Below are 21,428 nucleotides of genomic sequence, written 5' to 3' on the forward strand. Positions count from 1 at the left end.
TTGTGTATATCATATAAACAAGAGGACAGGGTCATAGGAAAGTGCACGTTAAAAACAGTGAGCGGGGAACACTTTCCCTAGAAATGCCCTGATTCAACCTCAGCCCAGGGACAACCTGTCCTCGTGCCTGTCCTGCAAGACCCTGGAATGCCCTAAATGGTTTGGATTTTTAATACCCTGATGTGTTTCCTCCGGTTGGGTTCCTCAGGGGGTAGGTGCTAGTTAGGAATAGTCCCATCTATATTGATAATATACTTGATATAATAAGATGAACACAAAATATGACGGATTAGGCAGACTAAAAATTGGGTACCAGATACATCACATGTTCCTTCAGGGCTCGTAGGAGAGGATGCAACCTACAGATAAAAAAACAGATATATGTGCCCATGAGGCAAAACAAAATCACATCCAAATTGCAATATGCAGCATAGGAAGACGTTTTCAAAACTGGACCGTGCTGCTGTATTAGCCAATCCGGTAATACTCACTCCAGCTCAGAGCAGTCAGTAAATGGAACACAGAGAACCAGACCTCCTTTCACAGGCACATTCCTCTCTTCCAACAAACTCTTGTCAGATATCGAAAAAGCGCATCGATAGAAAAGTACTGCTTAGTCTGGTCACATAAAAGGGTTTAATTATACTCACAAGAGCAGATATTGGTTAAAAGCATATCACATATGTAAAAAACACCTACTCCTGCCCGACCTGGGTTTCGCTTTAGCGTTTCGTCAGGGGCATCTAATCATATATGCTAATTTATATGCTCAATTCCCTCCATTATACGTAGTTTAATGTAGTTCTCTCAAATAAATCTAATTTCTCCTCCTCTGATTTAGACCTCTTCTCCCAATATTTTTGACAGCCCCAACTGGCCATGAATGCTGAAAGCATGCAAATAAATATTTATAAGTGTGATGTTTTATTAGTCACCATTATTTTGCTAACCTGACTGTTTTTATCTTGTTAACAGTCTGGACAATCTGTCAGTGTCATGAGTGTCCCTAATGAGCGGGTGCGGAAGACATCAAAAGTAGGGGGGCAGGGTTGGCATGAGGGGTGTATAGCCACATATTGCTGGCTGTATAATCATCTTTCTAAGACCTTGACTACTTTTTAATATGGTTCACGTTGGCTTCTTTAGCTTAGAAGGGGCATGTATCTATTTTTGAGGCTGCCCACTTTCCTATATATTATCCTTTTTTGCCCTCAAATACTACACATACAAGGCTGTAGGATGGGGATTATCGGGAAGCGTAAGAGACAGCCTCCTACACACGCCCCCCTCCTCCCTTCCGGGTACACACTGAAACACATGCGTTTCACCAAACTGGTAGTGACACATGTTTTCTACGATACCGGAAGAGTGAGCACAGCGTGCGTTCCACTCACCGGAAGTTTGTCTTCCAGTTCGTGTGAAAAGTGCTCCGGCACCCTATTTGAATCCCCCCTGATTGAATATGCCTCACTGCCTTACCAAGCACACGTTCTGAGACAGCCTGGCAACTGATGGGGCACTATACATGCAAGTTAAACTTCCTATGTTGTATATTGCTATTTGGATGTGAATTGTTTTTTCCGCATGGGCACATATATCTGTTTGTTTCATCTGTAGGTTGCATCCTCTCCTACTAGCCCTGCAGGAACATGTGATGTATCTGGTGGCCATTTTTAAGTCTGCCTAATCTGTTGTATTTTGTGTTCATCTTATCATCTCAAGTATATTCAGCCCATTCAGCAAAGGAGGTCTACAATCACCCATCAATTCCCCCCCCCCCCCAAAAAAAATGTTTGAAATAAAAAAATTTCACCAATGAAAGGATAATGGAATTCAGTTCATACAGAACAAACTACAATCACCCATTAATTTCCCCCCCAAAAAAACAGTTTTACATAAAAAATGTGCCACTATGTAATTCGGTCCATACCGCAAAAAGGGCTTTATCACATATAACTGCACCCCTGAGCGGCAAATAGGCCACTATTTATTTGTTTCCATATTTACACTACACAAGACTTTTCAACATGTAAGTGCAATGCTGCACGGCAAATATATTTTTCTTTGGCCACTAATGCATGGCAGACAGGGCTTTAGAATATATAACTGCACCACTGAACGGCTATTAGGCCCTAATATTTTCCCACTTTTCCACTACACAAAAGACTTTTCAACATATAAGTGCAACACTGAATGGCAAGTATATTTTTCTTTTGCCACTAATACAGGGCAAAAAGGGTTTTAGAATATATAACTGCACCGCGCAACGGCAAATATTATATTTTTTTTTTTCCACTAATACACACCACAAAAAGTTTTAGGACATATAACTCCACCGCTGAACGGCAAATATATTTTTATTTTGCTACTAACACACGCCAAAAAAGGCTTTAGAACATATAACTGCCCGCTGACCGGCAAATATATTTTTTCCTTTTTCAACTAATACACGCCACAAAAGGCTTTAGAACATATGAACGGCACTGATGAACGGCAAACATATTTTACTTTTGCCACTAATACATGACAAAAAGTGCTGTAATTTTAGCACTTCACCACACAACGGCTAATAAGCCCCTTTTCCCACTAATACAAGCCAAAAAATGCTTTAGAACATATAAGTACACCACATAGGGGCAAATAAGACATAGAAATATTTCCTTGTAATAAACCCTGTTAATTGCTGTTTCAATCAGCACTTGCACCCCAATAACAAGAACAGTTTACTGGAATTACAGAGCTGTTTAATGGCAATTTGGATCCCCAGTCAGTGCAGCAAGGTGTAATAGGATTGTTCCCATTACCCAGGCTGTAACCTCCCCTACTGAACCCTGTTCTACATAAATGCTGTGGAATGATTCCTCCCTATCCTTTCCCAACACCTTGAATAATCTTTCCCTGTACTTTCATATATTTTTGGGGCACATTTAAGTTTTTTCTAACACTGTCCCTAGTGCCTGCTGATGTCTCTCCCTGCACTAAGTACATTGGTAAATGGCATAATCCAAGATGGCTGAGGCTATTTATAGGACTGTGACATCACAGGGCTGGCTGGCTGCTGATTGGCTGCATGCATGGCATTATGGGTGATCCCACCTTACCAGAGTTCCTTTCTCCATGTCCTCACATGTGCAGATGCCATTTTAGGAAAAAATTTGATTCCTTACCACGAAGCGCGAGGAAATTCAGTTTCGGTGCAAATCAAATTTTTCCTGAAATTCAGATCGAATTCAACTTCATCAGCTTTGATTTGTTCATCTCTAGTTAAAAGCTATATACTCCTTTGGGGCCAATTTTTTTTATTATTGCATATTACAAATTTTGGGCTAAACATAGTTTTTTCAATTGGTCTTTATGAAAATATTCAGCCGTTCTGTCACAAAGGGTTAACTATCTAGCTGTGTGAATGGTAACATTACTTTCTCTTTGTGCTGGTCATCTAAATTACTAAAAGGTCATAAAAACTTATTTAGGCCACATTCTTATCAGTAAGATACGAATTGAGCTATAATGAGTGGTTAGGAGGTCAGAAATCAGAGATAAGGAGCCATCAGCTGAGCTGCCTGATGGAACACTGTTCCTGCTGCAAGAAAATCTCAAAGCTGTACAAAGAAATGGCTCAACATCTTTTTTAATAAAGACAAATTGAAAAAATCATTTCTTAACTCAAAATGAGTACAACACAATCAAAAAAATATAATTGTCTCCAAAGGTGTACATAGCCTTTAAGTTTAGTGTAGATCCACAGGGGACCATGAAAGACACCAAAGAGAGGATTCCTGTTTCATGCTTCGCCACTTCATGCCCTGCACTAGGCATAGCACAGTATATCAGTTTTTCTTGGAGTGTTCCTATGTGTGAATGTTCATGAGGCAGACAGTTTTACTTGCTGTTGGCCAAACATTAATTTTCTTGGCAGCTTTCATATGTGTATCACCAGGTTGAGGGTACTGCCAGAATATGTGTTTTTCTTGGCATTTTATTTGGCTTGTAAAAAATGTCATTAAATTCTGACATTTTTTACAAGCATTGGTGTTGTTTTTAGTCACACAACTTTTTCAACCTTTTTTTTTGTCTTGTAGAAGTCTATGAGAAAACGTCTGAAAAAACACAATTTCAAAAATTGACAAGAGAGCAAAACATGCTAGGAAATTACCTTAAAATGCCACAAAAAAATTGTGCTCATAAGACATTTTATAATGTCCCATTGACCAGCATATACCAAATAGCTGCTGCTTTTTACTGCTTCAAAAGACGCCATCAAAAAAGCATATTTTTAAAACTGTAGTGTAAAACTACCATTAAAAAACAGTAGGGCAACAATATTTATTTTCTACAGGAGTAAGCTTATTTACATAGGACTGCAGGTAAAATGTAATTATTGACAGAAATAATAATATATTAATATATTATTACTGTAATACAATTCCAACGAGTTAAAAGACATCTTGATGCAAGTCCATCTGTACATGTATACTTTAGTACACAAACATTACTTAAGATGACAGAAGCTAGGTGAAATTCTTGGCATCAGTATCATTTGGAAATACAACATATTGCTTAGTAAATTTACTAGTTCACTCTGCTACAAAATAGTCAAGACAGAATGTTCCTCATCAAAATCATAACATAAATATTTTTCGGCATGGTGCCAGCTCAACAAATAGCAATATAGATGGGCTATAAACAAGATATGTAATCCAAATAATTAGACTTCTTAGGAATAAATATTTTATTCCTAAACTTTTTGCTTTATCCCTAGGTGGACTACTTGCCAAGGCTCTGTAATGAAAATGCTTTACAGTTCAATCTTTTTGCTTAATTGCTTCTTCTTCTGTCACAATCCTCCTCCATGTCGGAATCTATTTCTGTGTAGTTGAAAATCTTGTCTTTTGAATCCATAATGAAACCAAAGTACTGTACTGTGAGACAGATTTATGGGCCGGGTGCTAACGTGAACAGCTGTGATTGCAAAATGCTAAACTGCTAACAATCAGCCCATAGGGAGACTAGACATATGTATGAAAAACAGTCATTTTACAAATAGAAGGTTGGAAATGTATAGAATACTTAACACATCTAACAGTTTGTTTATTTTAAATGCTAGTTTAATCTTATTTTACATCCATTTAAATATAAGTCAATGCAGAAAAAAGACCAAAATCGGCCCACATGGCAAAACTTCACCAGTAGAACACCAATAAGTATTGTGGCTAAATTGGGGGGCCCTCTACAAAACATCCTAGTAGAAGCTCCTAAGCAGAGAACAAGACTTAAATAAATAATAGAGCTCAAAAAGTACATGTAAAAGGTATTTGTGCACAGTTTCTTGGGTGAGTTCCATGCAGCAGTTCCTAGGTTTTCCATGTAAGGGAATGTATGTGATTTCGCTCCCTGGTACTACATTAATTTCATTTCTGATTTAACCGGTACTGACTGTCACCATGTGTACTTGACAGTTGTTATTGCTGCACTACATATGGGACATATCCGTACACATTTTCTATATAAGACTTTGTAATATATTCCTGTATTTAGTCTGTGTACTGCCAGGATGTTTCTCTCTGCCACCTTTCCTTTTAATGTGACATTTGTCTTTTATATTTTGTGATTAATAAAATGTTATACCTTTTACATGTACTTTTTGAGCTCTATTATTTGTTTAAGTCTTAAATATGTACGTTTATTTCATTCAAAGTGCAAAAAATTCCAGCAATCAGGCCACTGTTAAAATTCCAGTGTTTATTGCATCATCTTAAAACCTATTAGCAGAGCGGTCGGCTAATGGATTGATTTTAGGATGATGCCATAAATACTGGAATTTTAACAGTGGCCTGATTGCTGGAATTTTTGAATTTTTGCAATTTGGCTGGATTGTTCCCTGGTCTCCATGGGTTTCCGTGTACAGCCGTGGTATGTAAGGGTGAGCTAAAATGATGTATTTGTTTGTGTCAAGTTTATTTCACATTATATTGACTTTATTACATTTGTATTTCTTTATTTTTCTTTATTTTCTGTAATAACAATATTTCTTGTTTTCATCTGACTAGTTATAGGATAAAATGGGGAAACTCTCACTCATCATCAACTTTTTGTTTTTACTATTTAGCTTCTTTAGACAGCTAAGAGTGAATAAAGATAGACAGATAGATAATTTATAGATAATTAGAGAGACAGATCGATAGTTATAGGCAGTGCGTGCCCGTAGTCCTAGTGTAGTCGGCAGCTGACCCACAGGGATCAGAGACAATGGGTCAGGTACTGAGGAGTCAGGCAATATATGTAGTCAGGGGACAAGCTAAGGTCAGGGCAGACAGCTTACTAGTGTATACGAGAGGCAAATCCAAGGTCAGGGCAAGCAGCCTGAGGACAATCCGAGAACAGGCTAAAGTCAGGGCAAGTCTGTTTTCAGGCTGGAAATCGGCATACTGAAGTCAGACAGAAAGGTACACCTTTCTTTGGGCTAGATAACCCAAAGCTCAGGCACCTTCCTACAGAGGAGAGTGCTTTAAATACCCAAAGACAGCAAACTATTGACTGAGGACACAATTGGACATTGACACCCTGGCCCTTTAGGAGACTGAGATCGAGAGTGTGTGTACATCCTAAGGAGCATGACGGGATGCCTAGCAGAATAGGCTGCAGCCTGAATATGCTGACAAGGGTACCAGCAACTTGGAGCACCATTGGCAGGAGAGAAAGGCGGGATTGTGGCAGAGAGAGCAGCACAGTGTCAGCATATACAGACAAGGAATAGATAGATAGATAGATAGATAGATAGATAGATAGACAAGGCCTAAGATATGTGCTTTATATGATGCACTCAAAATACCATCCATGTCATTAGCTGCTTTGTTTCATAGATAAGACTACATTAATATGGCAGTCAAAAAAAGCTTTGTGACAACCATTTTAGTAACAGCTGTCAAATAATTAAAACCAATCAAAGTCTATGGGGCTATTCACATGGCAGTTTTTTATCTGCCAGTGTAAAGCGGCCATCAGAAAATAGGACAAATTCTGGTTCATGGCCAGATGGACCCCACTAAAATCAATGGGCCATTTTTAACGGTTGTATAGACATGAGTGCACCAATCTAACAGCCGTTAAAGACGGGTTAAGGTGTCTTTTTAAAATTGGAGAAAAAAAAAAAATATATAATAATAATAATAATAAATAAATATATATATATATATATATATATATATATATATCTCATGCACTTGAATATGCTGACACTCGCTCTGCACTGGAGGGAACTAGAAGGACTTGAAGCTCCCAGGGTCATTATGCCGCATATGTCATGTCGCTGGGAGCATCAGGTCCTTCCAGTTCCCTCCAGTGCAGAGTGAGTGTCAGCACGTTCAAGTGGATGAGGGGAGTATTTTTTTTGTACCCATAAAAATTGGTGCCACTTTTGGGGGCCTTTTTATACTAGGGGAACACTTTGGGGTGCATTTTTTTTATACGGGGGCAGTATTTTTTATACAGTGTGGGACTATTGAGGGCATTTTATATACCGGAGGTACTTTGTAGAACATGTACATGGATGTAGAACAGCCATAAAAACTGACAGTGAGTCGGTTTTTAATGCCTTATTTTTTTTTATGTTGTTTGTTTTTTATGTTGTTTGTGGCCTTAAGGCATACCTCCTTAATATGTAAGCAGGTAATCTCAAAAATGTTGAACTTGCTTTCGTTTGGAGGCAACTCTATCCAATAAGGATGCTAACTATGTCATGCTATCTGACAATAACACATTTATATTCCTGAGTGTTACACTGCAAGTATACGTTGAATTACCATTTTCATTTACCTAATTATGGCTATGCCAATAAAATAATTGGCAACATAGTTTTGTTAAGGTACCTAGTGACAGTAAAATATATGCTAATGTATCTTTAGGAACATCTTGGCTCGATGGAAGAATAGCAGTACAAAAGTACAACTAACATCTGCCATACAAAAGGTAGTGTTTACTTTACCTAAATATAAATATAAATTGTAGTACAATATCATTTCATATGCTTAGTAACATCCACACATTGTATATATGATAACATTCAATTTACTGTATAAAAGGAATAGAAAATTCTCCCTGGAATTTATCTTCTATCTTTAAAGAAATGACTATCATCACAACAACATTTTTATTGATTTACTATATCTAAAAAAGTTAAAGGAGTTGTGTAAGCAGTATATATTGATGACCTTTCCTTAGAGATAAGCAAAGTTATAAAAAATTGTATTTGCCTACTTCACCGAATTTCACAAAGAAATTTGATTTGTGACGAAGTACGGTAATTCAATAATTTGTGATGAAGTGCATTCCTTCATATGCAGCGGGTGCAATGATGGGGAACACTGAATGTGGCATCTGAGGCTACAATTTATGCCTTTGAGTGGTTAACCAGGGTAAATAAATAAATAAATAAATACTCACCTTATTAATTTGCTCGCATAGACGCCGTCACGGCCATCTTGATTGAAGACACCATGCAAAATCTTGTGCATTGACGTGATAATGATGTCATCCTGCGTGAGATTTTGAGCGGTTTCTCCAATCAAGATGGCCACAACGGCCTCTTTGCGTGTAAGGGTACTTTCACACTAGTGTTTTTCTTTTCCGGCATAGAGTTCCGTCACAGGGGCTCTATACCGGATAAGAACTGTATGTCGCCATGCATTCTGAATGGAGAGTAATCCATTCAGGATGCCTCAGGATATCTTCCGTTCAGTCATTTTGACTGTTCAGGCAAAAGAGAAAATCGTAGAATGCTATGGTTTTATCTCTAGTGAAAAAAACTGAACACTTGCCTGAATGCCGGATCCGGCATTTTTTTCCATAGGAATGTATTTGTGCCGGATCTAGCATTCAAAATATCGGAATGGCGGAACCGTCCTTCTGGTCTGCGCATGCGCAGACCGAAAAAAAGGAGAAAATAGTAAATGCCAGATCCATTTTGCCGGATGACACCGGAAAGACAGATCCGGCATTTCAATACTTTTTTTTTGACTGATCAGGCATTTTTAAAACTGATCATGATCCTGATCAGTGTTACTAATGCCATCAGTTGGCATACGTTTTGCCGGATCACTCTACCGCAAGTGTGAAAGTAGCCTAAATGGATAGGACGAGTATGTGTTTTTTTTAATGACATTTTAGGAAAAATGTATTAGTTACCATGAAGTACGTAGAAATTCTGCTTTGTGGCGAATTGAATTTTCCCTGAAATTCGGATTGACTTTGTTACCTTTGGTTTGCTCAACACTACCTATCTTCAGGATAGGTTATCGATATCTGATTAGCAGCAGTCTGACACCCGGCACCCTGTTTAGGCTGCACTGCTTCTGAGCGCTGCTTCCTCTTCATTACACTGTCCATTGTCTCCCTTGCAGCAGAGGCACAGTGTAATTGTGAATGGAGTGAGTACTTGTAATTATACTGCGCCGCTGAGACTTCTAGGATGAAGTCGCATGGAGCACTGCCTCCTCTTCAAACAGCAGTCAGGGGTGCCAGGTGTCCGACCTCTGCTCATCAAATATTGATGAACTACCCTGAGGATTGGTCATCGATATATACTGTCTGCACAACTCCTTTAAGTGCAATAAGTCTTGTTTAAAATAGTTATTTTGGTTTCCTTACTACAGCTTCTATGCATATTACTGTATCTTCATGTTAGCAAACAAAGAATAACAAAAAAAACATTAAGATCAAACTCTATGCAGCCTTATCCTTCCATGCCTCCATACTGTCACAACTTCAATTAGCTAGAAAGAAGTAGGGGACAGATAAAACTGGGCTGTACAGTATATTTTTGTAATTCTAACACGGTCATTAGCAACCGTGACATCTAAGGGTTTTGTCACAGATTGTGACATCCCATTGGTACTCTGCAATATAATCACAGGGTGCTAATGAGTCATTATGGCAACAAGGGGGCCTGATGATAGTTGGTAATTAGTACTGACATGTCTATATCAACCCAGCTACAAAACTAACTCATAATTTATCCCACATGGTAAACACTGTAAAAAGAAATGCTAAAAATAAGTTTAGTCAACTAGCCTCCAAAAAGTGGAATAATAGGTGATGAGTAAGTAATATGTACCCCATAGTACCAATGAAAACTAAAGCTTGATTCACAAAAAATAAGTTAGTCCTGATGCAGGTCCGGCAACAGAAAAATAGTTTTTAACATTCCTAATACTTTACTTTGTAGGACACAATGGCCTACATTTACTAAGGTGGTTGGGTATTCAACAATTTGAGGTTGGGCATTGCTTAAAAGGGTTTTCTGAGGTTTAAATACTAATGACCTATCCTCCTAATAAGTCATCAGTACCTAATCAGTGGGGGTCTGACAGCCGGGACCCCTGCTGATCAGCTATTTGAGAAGACACCAGTACGCCTCTGAGCGCCACGGCCTTCTCTCTACCTACCAAGCACAGTGCCGTAGATTGCATAGCGGCTGGACTTGGGATAGCAGCTCAGCCCCAGTGGTAGGTCATCAGTATATAAGTCTCAGAAAATCTCTTTAAGTTGCAATATTTTAAGCTATGCTAAAATTTGGCTCGAAATGTTGCCATATCATAAGCTACCCAATCAGTGTTGTAAAGGTAGGCTTAAAGGGCTATTCTAGTTATAATAAGTTATCCGTTATCCAAAAAAAGTGCACTGCCACTCTAGTCATTTCTATGGGAGTGCTTGAGATAGCTGAGTATCTCCAAAGCTCCCATAGAAATGAAAGGAGCACCAATGCACATTTCCGACCAGTCGCTCTGTCCATTTCAAGGCGGCTACACATGGTGCTTGTGATCAATGGGGTTCCTAGGGGTAGGACCCCCACCAATCTGATAGTTATGCCCTCTCCTGTGTATAGGGAATAACTTGGTATAACTGGAATGAGCCACTGAGCCTCTGTGATAAATTTAAAGTATCTTCAGACTGCCTACTTTTTACATAAGATTAGTAAATATGCTCTACTATTGCTGTACCTATTTTAGAAGAATAAGCTATGATTCCACTATTGATAGACTGATGTGAAGCACTCTCACCCTCTCCATGAAGAAGGCTTTCACAAAATTTTTATATTTTGTAGGAGTTGGAATACAGACCTGTATAATTACTTGCATAATAAAGCTACTGAAGAACCTGATCTTACCTAAGGACCAACTAATTTCAACCAGTGGCTGACACGAAAAAAAAAACCTCCTACTTCCACACTCGCATTTGGTGCGGATCCATCATGGATCTGCACAGAGGGATCCGCACCGATAATACAACCGCATGCATCCATTCAGAATGGATCTGTTTGTATTATCTGTAACAGCCAAAACTGATCCGTCTTGAACACCATTGAAAATGGGGGACGGATCCGTTTTCTATTGTGCCAGATTGTGTCAGTAAAATCGGATCCGTCCCCATTGACTTACATTGTGTGTCAGGATGGATCCGTGATTGTAGGTTAAAAAAAAATTAGGAGCACAATTTTATTTCCGCTTAGATAAAGTTTTCTTTGTAATCTTACTTTCTGCATGACTGTGATAACATTACTGATTCATTCTGCATAATAATATTTTGATTATACTGATTAACTTTTTTGCATACAATTAGCTATTGTGGTCCAAATAATTGCATCAGCTATATTCAGTCAAATCTACAGTATAATCAGGTTACCATTAAACTTTTTACTGAATAATGTTATTGATACTATATGCTATGCATACATACAGTGCTGCCCATAATTATTCATACCCCTTGCAAATTTTGACTTAAAGTTACTTTTATAAATTTTTTGACGGGAAATGACATAGGTGTCTCCGAAAAGATAATAAGACGATGTACAAGAGGCATTATTGTGGGGAAAAAAAAAACATTTCTCAGATTTTATTTCTATTTGAGCAAAAAGTGTCCAGTCCAAAATTATTTATACCCTTCTCAATAATCAATAGAAAAGCTTTTATTGGCTATTACAGCAATCAAACGCCTCCTATAATTGCAGACCAGCTTTTTGCATGTCTCCACAGGTATTTTTTGCCCATTCATCTTTAGCAATGATCTCCAAATCTTTCAGGTTGGAGGGTCTTCTTGCCATCAATCTGATCTTTAGCTCTGTCCACAGATTCTCAATTGGATTCAAGTCTGGACTCTCTGGCTGGGCCACTCCAAAACGTTAATGTTGTTGTCTGCTAACCATTTCTTCACCACTTTTGCTGTGTGTTTTGGGCCATTGTCATGCTAAAATTTTCACTGCTGCCCAAGGCCAAGTTTCTCTGCAGACTGCCGGATGTTATCATTGAGAATCCTCATGTATTGGTCTTTTTCATGGTGATTACTGTGATTAGGTTCCCTGGTCCATTGGCTGAAAACTCCCCCCAAAGCATTAGGTTCCCACCACCATGTTTGACAGTGGGGATGGTGTTCTTTGGGTTCAAGGCTTCTCCTTTTTTACGCCAAATAAAGGAAACATCATTGTGACCAAACAATTCAATTTTTGTTTCATCTGACCATAACACAGAAGACCAGAAGTCTTCTTTGTCCAGATGAGCTTTTGCAAAGGCCAAGCAAGCTTTTGTGTGCCTTATCTGGAGAAGTGGTCTCCTCCTTGGTCTGCAGTGTGCAGTGTCCGTTGGATTGTCTGCCTTGAGACATTGCCACCAGCAGAGACCAGATTCACCAGGATGGTCTTGGTGGTGAACCTTGGATTCTTTTTTACCTCTCTAACTATCCTCGTTGGCCAGCACAGGTGTCACATTTGGCTTTCGACCACGTCCCCTGAGATTTTCAACAGAGCGGAACATCTTGTATTTTTTGCTCTAATGTAAATAAAGGCTGAGAAATGTTTTTTTTTTTTCCCCACAATAATACCTTTTGTACATCCGACTATTATCTTTTGGCAGACACCTATGTCATTTCCAATAAAAAAAAAATACTTGCTGGTTGAATAAAAGTAACTTTAAGTAAAAATTTGCCTGGGGCATGAATAATTATGGGCAGCACTGTATGTTACACCTGTCCTGGATCTTGGTCTCTCAGTGGCCCAGACTCTCTTCCTGTTCTTCTCCTCTTCAGCAGGCGAGGTAGTTCCACTACTCTATGTAGGCTGCGGCATGCTTTCTGGATCAGACTCCCCTTCCTAGCCTGTAGGCCACACACATGCCATTGTTAGCTCTTAATGGGCCAACGGGCGCGCACCTTAGTACTCACCAGCCCATGCTTGGTTACGTTGTGAGTAATTAAGACACCTTCACCAGTGTTTTTTTTAGCTTGCCAAGCATCCTGAGGGTTTACTGTTCGATTGTCTGCCCATATACTGACCTATGCCTGTTTATCTGTTTTAACCCTCCACTGCCTCACTTGACTTGTGCTTGTTTACTTTTGTTGATCCTGTGATTCCTGTCTTGAACTTGCACCTGTTACCATATTTAATTTACTCCTCCTGCTCTGACCTCTGACTGTCTCTGACTGTGATTCTGCCTGACCCCTCCTGTACTGGTCTCTCTGATGCCCATGGGTCAGCTGTCAATCACACAGGGACTATGCCAAGAGGTAGCAGTCTGGAGGTCCCCTGCAACAAAGTCCAGATAAGGGTAAATGGTGAATACCAGGGGGCTGTCAGGATAGGACCCTTAGGATTAGCCCAAAGTCAAATCTGTCGGTTGACACACCCACTGCTATAACAATATAATGATTCTGATACATGTTCATGGAGTGTTTTAATACAATACACCTTGGTCTTATAATGTTTAAGCGATAAGCGTTAAATATTCTAATCCAGAATGCAAGTGGTTACTAAAACATCAGGAGAGGTTACAGGATCTCTTTAAAAATGTATAGTGTATATACAGTAGCACCTGGGAAAGTTGCATTTCAGGGGATAGATTGAAAGAATTGACATCTGATGTGTAAGAAATGACTGTAGTAGGACAATTTTACTAGTTATTAAAATATGGCCAGAGTTTCACTTTAATGAGAAAAAATTAATAAACCCACATTTTCTGCATGATTTTATAGAAATAAAGTAGCAGACATACTTTCAATACAAATCTGTATGCTTCTTGTGAATTATTCTGTCTGTTAGCCATTGTTAAGCCTTATCTGATTTCATTTAGATACATTACGAGCACTACCATGTTGCCTCTGTACTTCAAGAGTTTTTATCTGGCTATATTAATATTTAGATAATGGGGTCATGAGTAGCTCCTGAGTAATAATCACATTAATATGAATTTTAATTTACCAAATGGCTCCCATTATTTTCTTTCACAGAATAAAACACATGCATCACCTATTTGCATATTCTAGGTAAACTACAGAGAGCTTTCAAAGTCAGGCCAGATCTAGTGAAGCAATTAATCATTAGCCGTTATGGTATTAATTTCCTTTTCCATTATATGAAATGAGTCCAGTTGCTGCAATGTTTTAGTAAGTGCTGGTAAGTAAACCTTGATAGGTATACATGAATGCATCATCATTTAATCAGCAAAATGAATATTTATGATCCAATTAAAATACAGTACAAGGTTCCTCTGCCACTGCTGCAGTCTTAGCATATGCATTTGTTTGGAATTTACATGAATTCATGTCATGAGATAAATGGGGATTTAAAAAATACCATATTGAATATGTCTGTAAAAGGATAAAACGGAGGACACTACCACCCCCGAAAAAAAACGTTTGTAATAGAATAAGGATTCCACCTGTTCAGTTTTTCAAAAACAAGTGTGTGGCTGCTACTTCAAGAGGAAAGACATGTTACTGGGCACTATTCAGAAGGAATTTCTGACTCATGACACAAGATATGACAGACCTGCATGGCATTAGACCTCAAATAGTATTTTAAGACTTTGCATACACAAGCTCGATTTTTCACGAGTATGTTATTCAGAATTATCTGTTAACTTTGTTAATGAAATGTTTTCCTAGGTAGCAAACCTAAATCAAAAAGGAAATGCTTAAAGTGACCCTCCAGATTCCCCTTAAAAAGGTTAATTTCCCTCAGTATAGATGTGGTAATTTTCTATTAACGTGATGAGGAAGGAGGTGCGTCTCAGACTACGTTAGAGTCCCTGTAGAAACTGTAGCTGAACATTACTCATAGATCATAGTTGAGCGCTAATTAATCCTTTCCCGGTAGGCTTTAGATAGATACAAGCATTAGGCCGAATGCACGCGGCCATGTTCCGCGGCCGAGAGCGGTCCGTGGTATGCCGGCTGGATTCCTATTCAGAGCAGGAGTGCACGGCGTCATTGGTTGCTATGACGCCGTGCGCTTCATGTCCCGCAGCACTTCAGTAATACACTATATGAGTGTATTACTGTAGTGCAGCGGCGGCATGAAGCACACGGCGTCATAGCAACCAATGACGCCGTGCGCTCCTGCTCTGAACAGGAATCCAGCCCGGCATACCACGGACCACTCTCGGCCGCGGAACACGGCCGCGTGCATTCGGCCTTAACCTGATACCTACAACAGATGGCATATATTGGCATATGTCATCCATAGGGTTTGATTGTAAAAAAGTAAAAAGTATAAATTTAACATATATGTTTTATTAGTTACTATAGTCTGCTATTCTTGTTTTTTCCTGGCATACTGATGAATATTTTCAAAATGGAGACCAAAAGACATTATAGAAGGATAAAACATGTATATCACATCATCATCTTTGAGGGTTTTATTACAGCCCATAACTGGTCACAGAAAATACACCATCTTTATTTTCAAGTGGCCCTGTCAGCCCGATCAACCCTAAAAATATCTGGCATAATGCCTAAGGTCAGACCCCTAATCTTTATCAGACCCTCTCCTTATCCTAATTAGACCTCAAATCAAACCCTCAAATCAAACCCTCGATGCTCAACAGACCTCAGATCAGACCTGCATTCTTAATCAGACCTCAAATCAGATCCCCCTCCCCCGTATTTATCCGACCCTCCATACTCATCAGACCTCAGATAGGACCCCTAAATCAAACCCTCAACAGACCTCAGACCACAGCTCCTTTCTTAATCAGACCCCAATACTCATTACACCTCAGATCATACCACCAATCTTTATCAGACCTCAGATCAGACATTAAATTTAAAAAAAAGGAACTTACCTCTTATGCTCCAGACTAAGCTGCCACTCGGGAGATCCAGTGTGTCCCCCCTGCAGCACTGCACTGTGACCTGACATTGCACAGCGTCAGGTCATAGAACACTACATGCTGTTAGGATACAGCAGAGTGCAGCAAGAGCAGAATAACAGGGAGCAGTGAGTAAATCCAGCACCAGGTGCACTATATTCACAGCTCACACTGCCACTCTCCCCCCACTGTTTTTATGGAGCAAATAATACAGTATTTCCTTATTTTATAGGTATTACTAATGCAGAGAAACCATTACTTTCATATATGTATACACATTACTTAGTTGGAGCACTGAGGGGCATGAGGTAAAACTATGACTTGAGCATCACTACAGCTACTCCCAATGCCTCAGAAAACTCCCTGCTGACAGTTATGTAATTTGCGCCTGCTCTCTATGAATCTAGGTGCCGACTTTTGGAGCAGAAAACAGGGCAAGACGAGGTGACTTGCTCTGTCAATCAAATGTCGGGGGGGGAGGGGAGTGTTCTGGGGTGCAGCTGTATTAGTAATGCCTATAAAATAAATAAATACTGTATATCACTTTTATCAGTATGTTCAAGCCTACCATGCAGTATACCTAGTTTAATAGGGTTGATCATGCTGACAGGAACACTTTAAAAGGTACCCTGTTGTGCTATTTTCTAATATTCCTTCTAGAAATGTATCAATAAATTGTCAACCGGGTTTTACTGTTCTCCTTGGCAAAGTGATTTAACCTTACAGTCATTCATACTGTCAGCAGTGTTCATAGACACACCCTCAACTGGTTGCCAAATTATGAATACGCTTCTAGTAGGCACAACGAGGGAACAGAAGAGTTCCTTAAACTGATGAAACAAAACTGCTTATATTCCAGTATTTACAGGCATGTAATTAGAACTAACAATATACAGTATACAGTAGGTGAAGTAAACACAGAACCTTGGGGGCGCTGATCACAGATTAACTGAGGGCATGCAAACATAGAATGGCAGCGCTTTTCAGAGGCGTCACCATTTTTGGCTTTCATGCCCTCAATAAATCTGTGATTTTTAACTGTGATCAGTGCCGCAAGATTCTGTTTTTACTTCTAATAAAGATTAAAATAAGAATCGCCCTATATTCGGAAGCTAGTAGAAAACAAATGATTGTGGGCAAAGATGTAGCCCAGCTACCACTATACATGTGACATCCACCGTTAGGTAACTTCAATGAGGGCAAATAACTAGGGCAATGGTGGGGGCATGGGTAAAAAGGCCTAGGGCAATGATACTAGCACCTGGGGAAACTCTCTCTGTACATGTCCTGATTAGCCCAGGGACAATCCCTGATGGTGGGATTTCCCTGTCCTTGTGCCTGCCCTATCTTGCTCTAGGAATCCCTAGATGGTGATAATACCCCTGGATTGAAAATTTGTAAAAAAAAAAGATGGTAAGAAAAAATCCCTTGATCGTCATTTAGTAATAATACCCCGTGATTTGGTAATAATACCCCTTATACCCCCACAGAAGAGCAGAGACTCATCTTATCTAGTCAAGCTCAAGATTATCTACTAAGCACTATTGCTTTTGTGGATTGCACTCTGTCTCTTCAATTAAAACTAACAAGTCCTCTTTAAAATCAACAAGTCGTTTGAGGGAGTAAAATTCCTTTCAAATTCTAGAAAATGTCCTATAAACATGAAGTTGCAGTCCTTTTAACTAAGAAGCTCTGAAACTTTTTATCTAATGACACAATATAAAAGTCCATTCATTAACCAGTAATGCAATTTTTAACGGTTGGAATAGGTTTGTTCAAATTTTACAGAAATCTTTCTACCAGATTTGTCCGTTTCTAAAATCTATTGGTGCATATATTGTGATAGCACACTGACTTGTGGACATATGGCTGATGTAGCTCTTTTATTTTGGACAGCAGTTGGACGGAGTCTTATTCTGCTTTTGGCAGTGGGAAAAGCTGAAACAGGTGGCATATCCTTACAGCTTCATTAGTGGACTGTGTGGAATGTTTAGAGGCTGGGAGCCAAATTTGTCCAAACCTTATTTTTGGTGCTTGTTCCAAGTTTAATGTTAGACTGGGGTATTATGTTAAAACACCATAATTATGATGCCAGTGTATATGTCTTTTGTATCTATCTACCCTAGTTTATTCATATACCAGGAGGTTCATTGAACCCAAAGACATACAATGTAATGTCCTAAAAATGTATATTAAATATTGGTTAGATAAAACCAATAACAATTTTGCATTTGGAATAATCATACAAAAAACTGTTAAATACTAGCTATGGCACCCACTGGTATTTGAGTCCCTATCAGAGTTTTCTCCTCTAGTCTGCAGTGCGGGTGGTCGCACATGTTCAGTAGCTTAGTCTTTTCCCCTGGATCCTCTTGTACACTTGGCAAGTGAAACAATTTCTGCTATTCTTCAGACCAACCAATATGAATCGGTAAACTCGAAGCCACTTCTCATCAGCACTGAATGCATTAGATGTACCCTATGTTATCTATCTGTCTACAGTATCTATGTTTGTGTGTCTGTCTGACTATCTATCTATATTTTAGTGTGTGTCTGCCAGTCTACAGGTGAAAATCAAAAAAATGTAATATTGTGCAAAGTTCATTTATTTCAGTAATGCAACTTAAAAGGTGAAACTAACATATGAGAGACTCATTACATGCAAAGCGAGATATTTCAAGCCTTTATTTGTTATAATTTGGATGATTATGGCTTATAGCTTATGAAACCCCAAAGTCTCAATCTCAGGTACCCTTTGCTCAGGGGGTATGGATTAATTTAGAGTGAGACACTTTGAGCCTAGAATATTGAACCTTTTCACAAAATTCTAAGGCTACTTTCCCACTGGCGTTTCTGGGTCCGCTTGTGAGATCCGTTCAGGGCTCTCACAAGCGGCCCAAAATGGATCAGTTTAGCTCCAATGCATTCTGAATGGATAAGGATCCGTTCAGGATGCATTTCTGTCTTTGTTCCACCTCCATTCTGCTCTGGAGGCGGACACCAAAACGCATGTCCGCCTGACGATGCAGAGCCAAACGGATCCGTCCTGGCTTACAATGTAAGTCAATGGGGACAGATTCGTTTTCACTGACACAATATGGTGCAATTGAAAACGGACCCACCTCCCTTTGACTTTCAGTGTAAGTCAAAACGGATCCGTTTGCATTATCATGAACAAACAAAAATAAATATATTTTTTTGTTTTTGTTTTTGTTCATGGTAATGCAAACAGATCCGTTTTGAACAGATACAAGCGTTTGCTTTATATGTGCGGATACATCTGTGCAGATACCAGACGGATCCGCACCTAACGCAGGTGTCAAAATAGCCTAATTTTAAGCTGCATTAATGCAATTCCTTTTCATTTGCATACTGAAATAAATGGACTTCTGCACGATATTCAAATTTTTCGGGTTTCACCTGTATGTATTTTAACACTACATTAATACTACATAAAGGCCCTTTCTCTTGTACAGGGGCCATATAATGCATATTACCACCCTTGTCATAATGAGTATAGAAGTCTTAAATTGCGGTTAACACTTTGTCAGAAAAATACATTTTTTTTTTTTTTATTGAAATAGAAAATGATGGGCGACTCACAAAGGCTGCCATTTTTTGTGCTGTGTTCCATTGCCATGGAGAACATCAAAAGCCTTCCCTTACGTTTGGCTAATGTCAGACTGTCAGAGGGATAGGGAATCCAAACCTGTGAGAAGGTCTTTGTTATGTAAATGAGACAGTTTGCTCACATCCTTTCACTATGTGATGTTGAAAATAGCAGCTAAAATGTGAGTCTAAGGCCTCTTTCACACTACAGTATGTTGAATTCAGTGTTTTGCGTTCCGTTTTTCACGGATCCGTTGTTCCGTTTTTTGCTTCCGTTGTGGTTCCGTTTCCGTTCCGTTGTTCCGTTCCGTTTTTCCGTATGGCAAATACAGTATACAGTAATTTCATATTAAAAATTGGGCTGGGCATAACATTTTCAATAGATGGTTCCGCAAAAAACGGAACGGAAACGGAAGACATACGGATGCATTTCCGTATGTGTTCCGTTTTTTTGCGGACCCATTGACTTGAATGGAGCCACGGACTGTGATTTGCGGCCAAATATAGGACATGTTCTATCTTTTCAACGGAACGGAAAAACGGAAATACGGAAACGGAATGCATACGGAACACATTCCGTTTTTTTGCGGAACCATTGAAATGAATGGTTCCGTATACGGACCGTATACGGAACGCAAAAAACGGACCGTATACGGAACGCAAAAAACTGTAGTGTGAAAGAGGCCTAATTCTGTGCTCTTCTAAATTCTCGCAGACTGTCATGATAAATATTTTGCTCTTACTTTGCAGAATCTGCTAATCCACATTTTAGAATTTTTGTCAACGTTATTGACCAATTAGTTCTAATAAAATCCTCAAAGCAATCCACAAGTTGTCAGTCTATTGCCAAGTATCTGAGAAGAAGCCATTTATTGCCTCCTTGACACATTCTTAATTGATAAAAAAGGAGTGATAGATTGAATGATGTCAAAGACATTTCATTTTTTTTTTTTTTTGGTCCGTTCTAAATTTAGATACTGCACATACTGATCTATAACAGAAAATTCTATATTCTTTTAATTTAAATTTTTAAGCCCTAAGGAAAAGCCTAGGGAGAAAAATCTGAAAGAAAATCTACAGAGAGCTTGCTGTGTCCACTGACCACCTTTACACACAAAGCATTGCTCCTTACTATGCTACCAATGATGTATCACTGTGGAGTTATGTTTGACATGCAATAAACCAGGCATGCTCAACCTGCAGCCTCCAGCTGCAAAACTACAACTCCCAGCATGCCCGATTAGCCTGCAGCTTTCAGCCTACAGCAGGACATTGTGGGGGTTGTAGTTTTACAACAGCTGGAGGGCCGCAGGGTGAGCATGCCTGGCATAAACTATGCATTGAGAACCTCACCTACAATTTAGAGAGCTGACCTTTTTCTTACAAATTTTGATGGACTGGAGGTTTACAACCTGTGAGCTTGCATCCAAGAAGCCTGCACTTCTTCTAAAACTGTGCAATAATAGATCTGGGGATACTTTGGTACATTTTTAGTTTGGGGACTCAACTTTCAAACACTGAGAAATACTGTTTTCAAATGATTTTATATCAGTATAACAGAGTTGCACATTAAAAGACATTTTATTTATCATTCATTGTGGTTTTTCAAATGTGTAACATCAGGTTGGCAAACCACCTGAATCAGAGGTACATGAGGGTACAGTATCAGCACTTACTGTGGTTAAA

The 21,428-nt window shown here is 39.1% G+C and overlaps 1 protein-coding gene across 1 annotated transcript in view; it reads right to left on the reverse strand.

Moving 5' to 3' along the window:
• TRDN (triadin) overlaps positions 1-21,428 on the reverse strand; it is a 252,640-nt gene that overhangs the window by 221,701 nt on the left and 9,511 nt on the right. The gene's annotated exons all lie outside the window — the stretch shown is intronic.

The sequence above is a fragment of the Bufo gargarizans genome, chromosome 4 (genome assembly GCF_014858855.1).
Source record: "Bufo gargarizans isolate SCDJY-AF-19 chromosome 4, ASM1485885v1, whole genome shotgun sequence".
Taxonomy (NCBI): Eukaryota; Metazoa; Chordata; class Amphibia; order Anura; family Bufonidae; genus Bufo; species Bufo gargarizans.